Genomic DNA, 12961 nt, shown 5'->3' with positions numbered 1-12961 from the left:
CACCTCCCTTGCTAACATTTTTTTTAAAGAAACATCTTGAGTTTGCTACTACTTACATCATTTTTTTAATTTGCAAAAAATTACATGCTTTAGAAAAAGTTGTATTCTTTTTAGTGTTCTCTGTTCATGTGTATATAAATTGATACTCTGTTTAGGGTTCAGAAAAACTAAATAGCTATGGCTTATACCAATGTAATCATTTTGAAAGCTAGGATGGAAAAATGATTCTTTATTGTATAGATTTTTTTAGCTTCCTAAAACCTTACCTTTTTTTCAAATATTTTTTTATTCTTTTTAGTTATATATGACAGTAGAGTGTATTTTGACATAGCATACATATATGGAGTATAACTTCTCATTCTTGTGGTTGTACATGATGTGGAGTTTACACTGGTCATGTATTAATATATGAACATGGGAAAGTTACATCTGATTCATTCTACTCTCTGCATATATATGTGTGTTAGTGAGCTTTTGCTGCCGAACAAACCACCTAATACTAATGTCTTACACACACACACACACACACACACACACACACACACACACATTTCTTTTGTCTCACAATTTTGAGTCACCTAGGAGGTTCTGATTTGAACTAACCTGGCTGATCTTTGCAGTGAAATGGCAGCTTAGTAAGGGGTTCTGTGTTTTAGGATGGCCTCACTCACATATCTGGCAGTTGGCAGGTCTATGGGTATATGGGTCTTTGCTCCATATGGTCTTCTTGTCCTCAGTAGGCTAGTCAGGGCTGCTTTGTATAGTAGCCTCAGGGTTTCAAAGAGCAGCAAGAGAGGGCAAGTCCCAGAGAGACAGAACTTTTCAAGGTTTTGGGTTAAGTTTGCTGTTGTCCTGCTGGCCAAGCCCAGAGTCATTGGGGAAGAGACTGCCTAAGGCTAATGATACAGGGATGTTGGAGTAGATAGGGGGTCATTACTGCAACAATCTACCGAGATATGCAATTTGCTTTATTATTTGGTCAGTGTCCTAAATTCTGATTCAGCCTCAGGCTAGGGTTGGAGGCAATATAATAGAAAAATTAAACTGTGATAGTTACAGGGTTTTAAGAGTGTTTACAGATCCCAGTTTTCCCCGAAATACTTAGTATTCATTTGGAGTTCCTTTTAACTTTTATTTTCTGAAGTTTTGAACTACAAGAGCAGGGAGTCTTTAATACTCTTTCAGTAAATATCCCAAAATTGATCTTCAGTAAATACTACACTGATGGTAGAAGTAGTATAATCATAATAGCTACAACCATTTACTCATAGTACCTGGATGCTAGTGCTGTGCATCATCTCATTGAATTCTCACATCTCACAGTCCTTTGATGTCATCTTGTCGTGCCTTTTTTACAGATAAGGAAACAGACACACAGACATTAGTAAGGTTCCTGAGATTGCAGGGCTGGTAGGTGGTGCATTAGATTTTGAACCCAGGTCTTTCGGACTGTATGCCTACCATCCAAAGGATTTCTTCCCTAATTATGTTGATATGTGTTTTGTTTTTTCTTAAGCATTCATATGTTGAAGGCTTCTAGTATTTTGTATCATCCTATGAAAAAACTGAGAACCACGGTAAAATCTGAATTTTTTCCATACCCTATCACTTTCAGTAGCTGGACCAAGTCATCAGATTTAACATAGAGATGATAGAATGGAAACCTTACTTCCATTTCCAGATATGGTTGTTAGATATTTTGGAATACTAATCCCTCTTTGATCTATGACTCTTTTAAAAATTTCCAAAATAAAATATAGAATCTCAAGTAATTCCGGAACACATATTTAAAATTTCATCAGAAAATAACCTTCATTCAAAAAATGGACCACGTCCCTCTTGTGTGACCTTCACTCTCTGCAATAACACACTGCATATAAACTGTATATTTATACTTCCCAAAACGTTGTTTGCTGGGGTAAGTCAGTTCCTCTCATTAACATGTGAACTCCTTCAACATAAAGACTTTTCTTTCATTTCTGTCCCCAGCATATAGCATAGTAACGAGAACATACCATATTGTTACATGATTTTATAATTGAATTTCATACTTAATAGTGAAAATTTTTTTTCTTTTTCCCTTCTTTAGGTTTACTTATCTTCATTTCTGTCTAAATGGTCTTTCCCCCACTTTCTATCTCAATTCTCAATTTTTTTCTGCCACCATCTACTGCCAGACTAGTCTCATGGCTCTTTATTTTTTTGGGTGACAGACTCTTTTTTGATAAAGCCATAAAGAAAGTTATCTCTGCAGAAAACAGATACTTCACAAAAACAGAACATTTTATGTTTTATTTCAGAGGTTAAGAATGCAAACCCTTTAGACTCTGAATCCTTCAGGACAAAACTAGATTTTTCTCATCCTTGTGTCCCCCCATTTTGTTTTTTCTGTTTACTAATGCATGTGAGTTAGCACATGCCCACATATCTGTGCATGTTAATATATGTTGTAAAAAACTGTTGTTAGAAAGATGTTTCTAATACGATATTCTGATATTCTGGAAGTACATGTAATTACTGAGCACTTGAAATACGAATCATTCAAATTTAGATGCCCTAATTGTAAAATGCACACTAGGTTTCACAAACTAGTATAAACTAAAGATATATGATATGAATAGTTTTAAAATCATTGCATGTTGAAATAATAGTCCAAAAAACTATGGACATACTGAGTTAAATAAGATAATAAGATATATTACTAAAATTAATTTCATCTTTCCTTTTTTTTTTTTAAGAGAGAGAGAGGGAGAATGAATCTTTTTTGTAGATGGACACAACACAATCCCTTTATTTTTATGTGGTGCTGAGAATCGAACCCGGGTCCCACCCATGCTACGCAAGCTCTCTACCGCTGAGCCACAATCCAAGCCCGCTCCTTTTTTTTTTTTTTTTTTTTTTATACCAGGGATTGAATCCAGGGGTGCTTCATTGAGCCACATCCCTAGCCTTTTTATTATTATTATTATTATTTTGAGACAGAGTCTCACTAAATTGCTTAGGACCTCTTTAAGTTGATGAGGCTTGCTTTGAACTTGTGATCTTGCTGCCTCAGCCTCCTGAGCTCCACATACCTATAATCACTCTTTTTAAAAGTGACAATTAGAAATGTTAGAATTGCATATGTTATTGCACTTGAAGGTTGCTATCTAGGTTAATTCATTAGCATGGATTCATAAAAGTGGCAGTTTTAAAAATTTCATAAATCTACTGGATTAAAGATTCCATAGATCACCAACCTCCATTTGGATGGTGCTACCTATCCCTCCACTCCCATATCAAAAATTCTGAGAACAAATGATTTACTGACTTTTCTCTACTGTCATAAGTATACCTAGAAAAAAATGCAGTTGTCTTAAGTTATTTTCAGTAATGGAAAGGAAACAGCAAAGTGACTAATGTAAATTGAAGGATACACTATTTTCTTTGGAATGTTTTGGTTCTTGAATTTTGGAACAGGTGTGGTTGCTGTTGAAGGAAACAGCAGAGTCACACTCAGCATATTTGACCTATGAGAAGCTGGAAAATTGCTCTGTGTCTTCTGCCTTCAGTATAATGGATATAGAATCCAACATACATCAAATTGTTCTTCAGTGCAAAATCTGTCGCAGGGAAGAATAATGTTTTGGCTTGAAGACTACTTGGGCATAATAGAGTTAGACTTATTATGTCAAAAATGCCTCACAAACCAAGTATTGTGGCATTTACGTCTAATCCTAACTACTCAAGAGGCTAAATTAGGGCGATTGCAAGTTTGAGGCCAGCCTGGGCTATGTAGTGAGAGACCCTGTCTTTAAAAAAAGTGGGGGGCGGGCAAGAGGGGCTGGGGATGTAGCTCAGTGGTAAAGCACCCTTGGGTTCAATCTCCTGTGCTGCAAAAGGGAGTAAGGGGAGAAAAGCCTCACAATACCCTCTTTTGGCTTTAAGAATTCCAGAGTAAGTTTGCTGTGGATTACTGAGAATAATTATGTTAACTCAAGGTCAGCCAGTCAAAAAGAAGTTAGTGCTGACTTCTTTCCTATTAGCACAATGGAAATGCCCACTTTCAGGGACTTGTAACTTGGAATGGCAGGAGTGCACACCACCATCTTGTAGAGATGGGGTAGGTGCCAGCTGCAGCAGCCTGAGTTTGGTCAGGGGGGTGGAAAGTCAGACTAGCAGCCAACAGTTTTTGTAAACAACAGGAAGGAGATTATACTATCAGGTACCAGTTTATGCCAACGAAAATCAACCCGTTCGATACTTTTGGCATGCATGCCACAGATGGACAATGCTTCGTGTTTTAAGAGTCCATGTACAGGAAACTGCCAGTAGTAAGAATCAAGGAATGATTTTTAAGTCTCTGAAGCTCAGACCTGGGATTTGGGATTTGAGTAAAATAAACTCCTAAGTGTAAACTAACATGACATTTTTAAATTAGGAAAACAGCTCCAAAAAGTCTGTAGGATTATAACTAAATAGTTAATATGGAAGAAATGTCAGAGAGGGTTTAGAAGAGGGATGGAATAATCCAGTGTTGATTCAAGTCATTGAATTACTTTATGTCTGTTTTTAAAAGGATGGGGAGTGACATCTCGCAGAGCTGTTTGGAGATTTGATTGATGTTTGAAAGTGCTTTAATATCTTTTGTGAAGTATCCAATAAGAGTAAAATATGTCATCAGAAGTGAATTGCCTAAAGCAAACTTATCAGAATCATCTTGAATAGATGCTAAGCAGTTCTGTCTTTGTTCTAAGTTGTACTTAATAGGGCATTTGTATTTTTTAAAGGATACCATATTCTAATTTTCTTTCAAGTGTCAGCTGTATTCTTGGGGTTGTTAATTGTTTCTTGAGCTTTAATATGCTTTGAGGATGTTTGGTCACCTATAGAGGACAGTTTTTCCAGTTGCAGCCAGCCAAGCAGTTAAATATACTTCAAAATGCTTCTTGCCAAGGACAATGTCTTTTGCAAATATTTGAGATGTTTGTTCTCAGTTGTGATTTATTAGTGAACCTGTGTCCTCATAGCAACTCCTTGGGAGGTACAGAAGACAGAGCCAGAAAGCATGTGGATGCAATTAGTTCATTAACTATTCAGAAAAAGCTTTTATTGAAGGGTACTCAATTGATAGGCTTATTGGTATGTGTATTTGATGCCTACATAATTTCACATAGTACCCCATTTAAATCATGCTGTTTGAATAATCTGACCGAATGTCCTTTTAATCTGCTTTTCCTTGTGAAAGAGCATGCAGTACTGCCACCTTGTTGCCAAAGTTTTGTCTGATTTGAATGTGCATAAAAATCAAGTGATTGCCTGTTGCAGAAAAGAGCTTACTCTTTCTCTTTGTCAGTACTTGCAAAACCAACTTAAAAGAAGTTAGTATTATTGGACTGAATTCAATAATTAGCATAATCATGATGCTATGTATTGTTCACGAGGGCACGCCCCTTGGCCAAATTTCCCATTAAGAGGACACCGATGTTGTCCTAGTGAATAAATCCCGGCACACATGATGCAAATCAGCGTGTTCCTGCCTGCTGCTCGGCTGCAGTTAATTTTAGCCAGGGTTTGTTCTATGAGTTGTAAAACTGTTTACCCAAGTAGAAGTTAGTAAGCTGAAATGTGACTTCTCGGCCTAATGTGATAGGATATCTATTTTAGACTTCAGATTGTGTTTATGATCCAGAGAACAAACTTCTGAAGAATTGTGGTTCAGATTTCCTTTGAAACTACTTGTAAGTACTGAGTGAAATTTTTAAGAGTTCTCTTTGTTCTTTGCGCCTCAAATCTTCCTAATGTGACTATCATAGAAATTTTTAACTCTTGGGAAAACTGGAAACTTTGGGATTGGTACTTTAGGACCATGTAAGATGGTGGCAAACGCTTTTTCTTTAAATGTGTACTGAGGAAAAAAACCTGCATTATTCAGTTTCCCAAGAGAAATTATTTTATTCTTATTTTTATTTTTGCAATAGCAACCTATAGATTATTACTTATTTTATCTGTTAAAATGTTTGATTAGTCGAAATGGTTCCTGTAAATACAGAAACATTATATTGTGTCACATTTAGCTTTGTTTTCTATGGTAACCTAACTCTTGGGTGAAAAATGTTCAAAGCAAATTCCTGTTGTACCCGGCTCTACAAGTTTATACTGCAAAAATAATGGGAGCATCAAATGTAATTTTGTTAAATGTATAGATGATTAGCTTTTTAATAAAAGATTTTGTGCTTAAAAATAGACCCATATGCTCCTAAACGGAAGCATTTTTTAAAAAATTAAATTATGAGAAAGATGTTAGAGAGTAATTTGAAGCATCCTCTATTTGATTGAATTAGTTATCAAAATTATCCAGAGGCCTTGAAAGTCTCTTCCCTTAAGTGTCTTTAATCTAACAGGTTATTACCAACTTAATTTTGGGCTGAGGAAAACTAATGACTTTAGTATTGAATATTTTAAAGTAAATCAGAATCACCTTGTTTGTTTTGAAGTGTGTTTGCATTCAGGGTAGACTGACTTCATGTCAAAACAGCTTGCTTATGACACACAACTAGGCAAAAATTCTTTTATCAATTAATGTATAAATTACATCAGCTGAAGAATATTGATTTTAATAAAACAGTCTTCCAGATCTTCATTTGTGAGCAAGGAGGAAGGCAAACCCTCAGTACTGTGGATGCCATTTTTCTATTTTGCAAAAAACTTCATTTAAAACTTCTTTGTTATTATGTGTTGTCTGATTTTTAAATACAAATGACATAAGGTGTCAACAATGAAAGGAAATGTTTCATGGGTACATTTAGTAGGAAAAGAATGTAAGAAAGGAAAATAGAACTGAATTGCTATGCTATTTTTAGAAAGAAACTTTTTTTATCACAGTTTTTTATTGAGTAGAAGAATAATTTATAGTCTAGATTAATTATAACAGAAAAGTCTCTCATGTCATCTTCAGCAGAAAACGGGATTCTGTTCCAGTATAATCTTCAGAATATGTACATTATTCAAAGAATGTAACAGTTCTTGTTCTTTTCATTGTTAGTGAGGTGCCATCAGAATCTCCAGGGGGTGTTTTTCAGGGTATGTTGTAGTTGTATGTTAGTTTTTCAAGCTAAAATTCATTTGTTGTATTTTTTTGGCTTGCCAAAAAGAAAAGCTGATTAGATTTTGTCCATTTTTTTAAGTTTATATTGATTTCTATTTTAGTGAAACATGTATTTTAGGTTGAGTTGTTAAAATGCTCATAAACACTTCCAGAGTGTTTGTTTTGAAGATTTATGTGCTGTGAGAGAGTGATCAGGTGCATGAAAGAGGAGATAGTATTAATTATGTAAGTGGCAGTGTCAGAATCGCCTGTGGTTTGCTGGTTCTAGAATTCTCTTCACTACTTATTCTTTGCACCCAATGAGGTGATACTGGTTGTGGTTCCCTCATATGAGTGGAGGCTCAGACTGGTTATGACCTTGTGACAGATTACAGCTCGGCCAGTACAGTCACAAAACGGGGTCCATGTGTCCAGAAACACGCAGTCTTGCGATCCGTAGAAAGAGCCTAGGAGCCCTCAGTTTTGGCCATATGCTATGCACACCCACCCACACCTTATGTTGCTGTCATTCCCACTGCAGGTGATGTGCATATCTGTCCTCAGTCCTGTTTGAGCTGCAGTCACTGTCCTCTCACCCTAGTGCTCTACCTCTTTACATGCTTAGAGACCCAGAGGCTTTGACAGATTGCTGCTGATTGCAACTGATTTATTTTACTGTTACTTTATTCTTAGAGCATAGCTTTCTGCTCTGAAGCTTTGAGGAAGTTTTCGGGGAAGCAGAAAGGACTCTTTTCTCTGGGTCTCCTTCATCCCCATGAGGTTTTGTTTTCATTTTTTTGGCTGTGATGGCGATGGAGCCCAAGGCCTTGCAGATGCTAGGCTACACTCCCAACCCCCACATGAGGTTTTTTAATAAGTAACTTGCCTGCATGGCTGTATAGGGACTATGTTATATAACAGGCTGCCTTTTGGTTTGCAACCAAATGCTCAGTGATTATAACCCTAGAATATTCTTTTTCAAAAGGAAATTTGGTAGCAAGAGACTGTGTTATATTCATTTTCAACTGTGTTATCTAAAATGAAAGAAAGAGTGAGTGAGCAGAGGGATGCCTCCAGCTTTGCCTTGTTGGACACAAGTATATAGTAATAGGATCTGCCTCTTGGGAGGAATGCTGATTTCTCCAGGAACTACTGGCACTGCTGTTATTATTTAGCATGTATTAAGCACCCCCAGAGCACATACAATTCACAAAGAGAGCATAGTTCCTACTCTCAAAAAAATGCATGTGCTAAAATTTGGCAGTATACAGAAACTGGGCCCTCTGACATACAGTAAATAAACTGGCAAAACAAAGAATATGAAAAGGAAGAAAAGGGAAATAAGATGGGATGAGGTGAGTTGAGGGTAGTTTAGCTTTCAGTTCATTGGGCTTATAATAAATGGGATTGGGACAGGCTCTTGTTCCCCCTGGAGTGATACCTCTCTTCCTCTTTCAGTAGCTGGGGAAGTGATGGAAATAAGTGAAAACACTCACCCCAGAAGCTTGCCCACGGCTCTAGTTTTCTTATCAGTTCTGCAGAGGAGATTGAGCAGTGTTATTTATATCTGAAACTCAGTATGTGGTGGGGTGAGTTTGATAAAAAGTCCAATAAATATAAAAAGCAGCTTTCTCATAAAGTGATATTGAGTTAGAAATCTGAATTTGAGTTGCAGATTCTCTCTTCCCTCCTGAACTGATTTGTAGTTGAACAAATTACTTAACCTTGCACTGGTTTAAAATGTCGAGTCAACTGTGAAATTAGTTAGAGAAGAGCTTTAAGCTTCTCAGAAGACAGGTATCATGAGGGTCTGTGAAGCATTACTGCAGCTTATAAAGGAATCAGAAGAACATGACTCAGAGGAAGAGCTAATAAGGCAAGCTTGGGTATTGAAGATTAATAAATATGCATATACTGTATGAATCCATGAATCACTCCTTTCTTTATACCAGCCTTAGCCAGTCCCTGACTAAGATTCTGCGTCAGGTTCATGGCTCCACAGCTGAAAGAAGCTTGGAGAAGCCTCAACAAAGAACCCCCCCCCAAAAAAAAAAGATTAAAGGGTTGGAAAATGATGCCTATAATAAGAGATTAGAGAACTTCTATTATTTAGCCTGGAGGGGAAAAAACTGACTGGTGGACTCTTGAATTGTTACTCAAGTATATGTATGCCTCAGTACAAAGAATGAGGCCAACTAGTATCTGTTTCCATTCAGATTGGAATGGCTGAGTCCAGTAAGGGTTAGGTTAGGACAGTGGTTCTCATGATGTGGTCCCTGTACCCTTAACATCAGCACTAACTAGGAATCTGAGAAATGCACATTCTCAGGCCCACCCAAGACCTATTGATTCAGAAATTGTGGCAGTGAAGCCCATGGATCTGCATTTTTAACAAACCTCTAAAGCAATTCTGATGCATGCTAATGCTTGAGAAACACTAGAAGAGATATTAAGATGAATCATAGAACAAAAGGGAGATCTTAGATGATGGAAGATGTAAACTTTATCCTGAAGTCATCTAAAACTGCATTTATATTTGTTTGCAATGTTTCCAATGTTATCTCTGAAGTCAGGAGATAAATGACCTCTCAGAGTCCCTTGTAGCCCTAGCTTTGCTCTGGATTCCTTTTTGTCACTTAGAGAAGATTAATATTTAATCTGGAAAATTTTGCAATTACTTTTCTGAATTTAGTAATTAAGACAATATTCATTTTGATTTTGCCTTTGTGTGTGCACTTGAATATGGGATATTCTTGGCTTTTATAACTATAGTTAATTACATATTTGCAGAGTATTAAAAAGTCCTTGAAATGAGAAATGTGTGGGGTTTGTTGGGGATGAAACCCAGAGCCTCACACAGGCCCAGCAAGTGCTATATGACTAAGCCACACCCTCAGCCCCAACAGTACCCATTTTAAATGGGATCAAGTGAAATAATGTGAGAGTGATAATGGTGTGCAATCGGTATATCCTACTTTGTTTCAGCAGTGTTACTAAAAGTCTCTCCCTTCCAATTGGACTTTTCCACAGCCACCTAGAGGAAAATTCAGATAGAAATGGCATGTATTCAAAACAAGAGCTCCCTCTTGACCTTAGCCCATGACCTTTATATAACAGACTGCTGGTTAGATAGGTCACCATGAAGCTAGTGTCAGAAGAGAGGAGACTGTGGGAATAGTTTATACCCCGTTTTCCCAACTCTTGTCACTTCCACAGGACAAAAAAAGTTCGTGAGTGAGGTGACATACCACCTGCAGAGATGCCACTCTTCATCCCTGCCATGGGGAATTCCACTGGACACTCTAGAAGTAGGGGGTAATGTAGAAGGATGTACAGAGAATCCAAGCATGATATATGTTCGTGGGTCTCCACGGCAAGTGTAGGACAGGAATATTTTATCTGGACAGGTTTGTTTCTACAGCAAATAACCCAATGATAAACTTAGGAGGTAATTAAAACAAATTAATGTCAAATAATTCAGTCAAAATGTCCAAGACTACAGAACCTCTGTCCTCTATCATGTCATGAGTTATCCAGATTTAGGGAGGTGTCAATTCTTGCCCTTCTGACTCAAAACAGTGACTCCTAAAAGAGTCCCCTACTCACTACCTCAGACCCCCAACACACTTGGTTTTCACATTATATAAATGCTTCTTAAATTTGGTTATATTTTTGTCCATTAATATATTTTCTTTGTGCTTTTTGCTTGATGGAATTGTCTTGGGTTGGGTTGGTTTGTCTTGGGTCACAAACCGCTGAGAGTTGTGTCTATTTGTTATACTTTGTATAGTATTTAGTACAATAAAAGCTTTTATGATCAGAATGAAGAAAGGGCTCTCTGAGGACATGTTTTGCCAGTACTATTTAAAAAGTGTCACACAAGTAATGCACTGCTGTGTCCAAAAAAACATGCCCTCCCTTAGCCAAGGAGTCATGTTCCTAACATTTTATCACTTGAAATGGGATTCTTGGCTTTTATAAAGTTAATTACATGTTTGCAGAATATCAAAAAGTCCTTGAAATGAGAAAAGACAGGTGAGGGCAGTTTGGCTCAAAATCCACTTTGCCTTATAGGGGACGTAGAGATAAAGTTTGCAAGAATGTATACTGTCTTTGGACCTTAATACGTTTGGGGGAGAAAAACTGACCTCTCAGACATCAAACTGCATCATCTATGTCTGTTTTCAGAATATATGAGATCCTGGAATAATGGTGGTTGGCCACTAAGATAGATATTGTCTTACCCATTAGAGGACATGGAAAGCCAATTTCTAATATCCTGAATGATTCTCCTACTATAGTTCCTTTGAAAGCCATGAACTCTCCGTAATTATATAACCAATAGGAAAAATTCCAAATCTGGTTGCTGAGGTTCTTAATGATAGCAGTCAAAAGGTTATTATCTGGGCTGGGATGTGGCTCAGTGATAGAGCATATGTGTGACCCTGGATTCTATCCCAAAAGACTATTTTAATTTCTGTACAAAGAGAAATTGATAAATAGTTATTCTTTTTGGTATTTTTTTCCTGGAAAAATTAAGTTTTTTCTAAAATCAATCTATAGGTAGTTCATATATTTGCCATTAAAAATAGAAGTAGCTCAGTGTTTTGGGATAAACTTTGTCTCATTATAATGAAAAAATTAAACATGAAGGGAAAGGCCAGAATAAAAAAGCTTTTATTGTATTAGACTGACTATGCAAGAATTATTGATCTAATCATTCAATAAAGTATCCCCAGAAACAACTAAAATGTACTGGTTAAATACTTTATGGTATTGCCCTATACAGCAATACTAACAGCTACTTTAAAATGATAATGCTAGATGTAGTAAAATTAGCAGTTTATAAAATATTGTGTATTGATGTCCTTATTTTTGTAAAAGGAGTGTATGTTTGCATGGTCATGAAAAAAAAAATAGCATACCCCAAATATAAGCAATAATTTTTTCTCTAGGAAATGAGTTTATATGTGATTTTCCCCCTTTTCTTTGGCTATATGTTTGTTATTTTTTTTTCTTCATTGAGCATATATTACTTAAGTAAAAATGAAAAACTTACTTTAAAAAACTATTTTAACTCATTTTAATATTGACTATTATTTTTTATTTAACTTGGCAGTGGCCAATCAGGGGCTTGCATAATTGCCTAACCCAACTGATATTAGTACACTAAAATGGTAATAGTGGTTACTTTGCAGCTGTGGACTGGGAGCATTTTTCCTTTCTAGTTTTTTATATTTATCCAAAATTTTTATCTGAGCACATATTATTCTTATAATGGAAAAATTTGACTATTTTTAAGACAGAGACTTGAGATGTTGACTCTTGGGAAGAAGCCTGCACAAACTGATGTAGAGCAGTGATTGACAAAGGTTAATTATGCTAATTCTTCAACACTAGAGGTAATCAGCAAACATCTGATCTTACTACTGCCCTGGATCTTCAATGAACTCTGATCTCAAATTGGCCAGTATGTCAGGTTCAGTATTGTTTGCAGAGTAAAGGAAGGCAGCTGGGATCCAACATATTTTTAAACCAATTAAAATAGTACTTATCCATTTAAATTTGGTAAGGTGCCATCACTCAAGATCTTAAGTGCAAAATAAGGACTGGTGGGAACATATTCAGTAGACCTCAGGAAACACCTTGAGTGACACTGATGAGAGATGATGGAAAGAACAAGTCACCTGGCTAGTATTTCCAAAGTATTTATTTTTGTAGTATCAGAGTGTATCTCACCAGTGTTAACTAAAAATGATAGCACTTTAAGATAGTCCTGGCTCTCAATTATTTCTGCCTAATGCTGCTAGGGTGTCCTTGTGGCCTTAACTAAAAGTTATTTGCAGTAACTGTTTTGGGACTGACAATTTAATAAAAAAATGAGCAAAAAACAGT

At 36.4% G+C, this 12961-nt stretch overlaps 1 protein-coding gene across 4 annotated transcripts in view; it reads left to right on the top strand.

Moving 5' to 3' along the window:
• The window catches only part of Slc20a2 (solute carrier family 20 member 2), a 103309-nt gene that overhangs the window by 25222 nt on the left and 65126 nt on the right, over positions 1-12961 (top strand). Inside the window, exon 1 of one of the 4 annotated variants that reach the window (XM_015506221.2) lies at positions 3947-5720. The exons of the other annotated variants lie outside the window; for them this stretch is intronic. The gene's annotated coding sequence lies outside the window, so the exon portion shown is untranslated. Of the gene's footprint in view, positions 1-3946; positions 5721-12961 lie in introns of those variants that run through there. 4 annotated transcript variants of the gene reach the window in all.

The sequence above is a fragment of the Marmota marmota genome, unplaced genomic scaffold, assembly GCF_001458135.2.
Source record: "Marmota marmota marmota unplaced genomic scaffold, marMar, whole genome shotgun sequence".
NCBI lineage: Eukaryota > Metazoa > Chordata > Mammalia > Rodentia > Sciuridae > Marmota > Marmota marmota.
The sequence above is the reverse complement of the archived record's forward strand: the minus strand, read 5'-3'. Positions and strand labels throughout refer to the sequence as shown.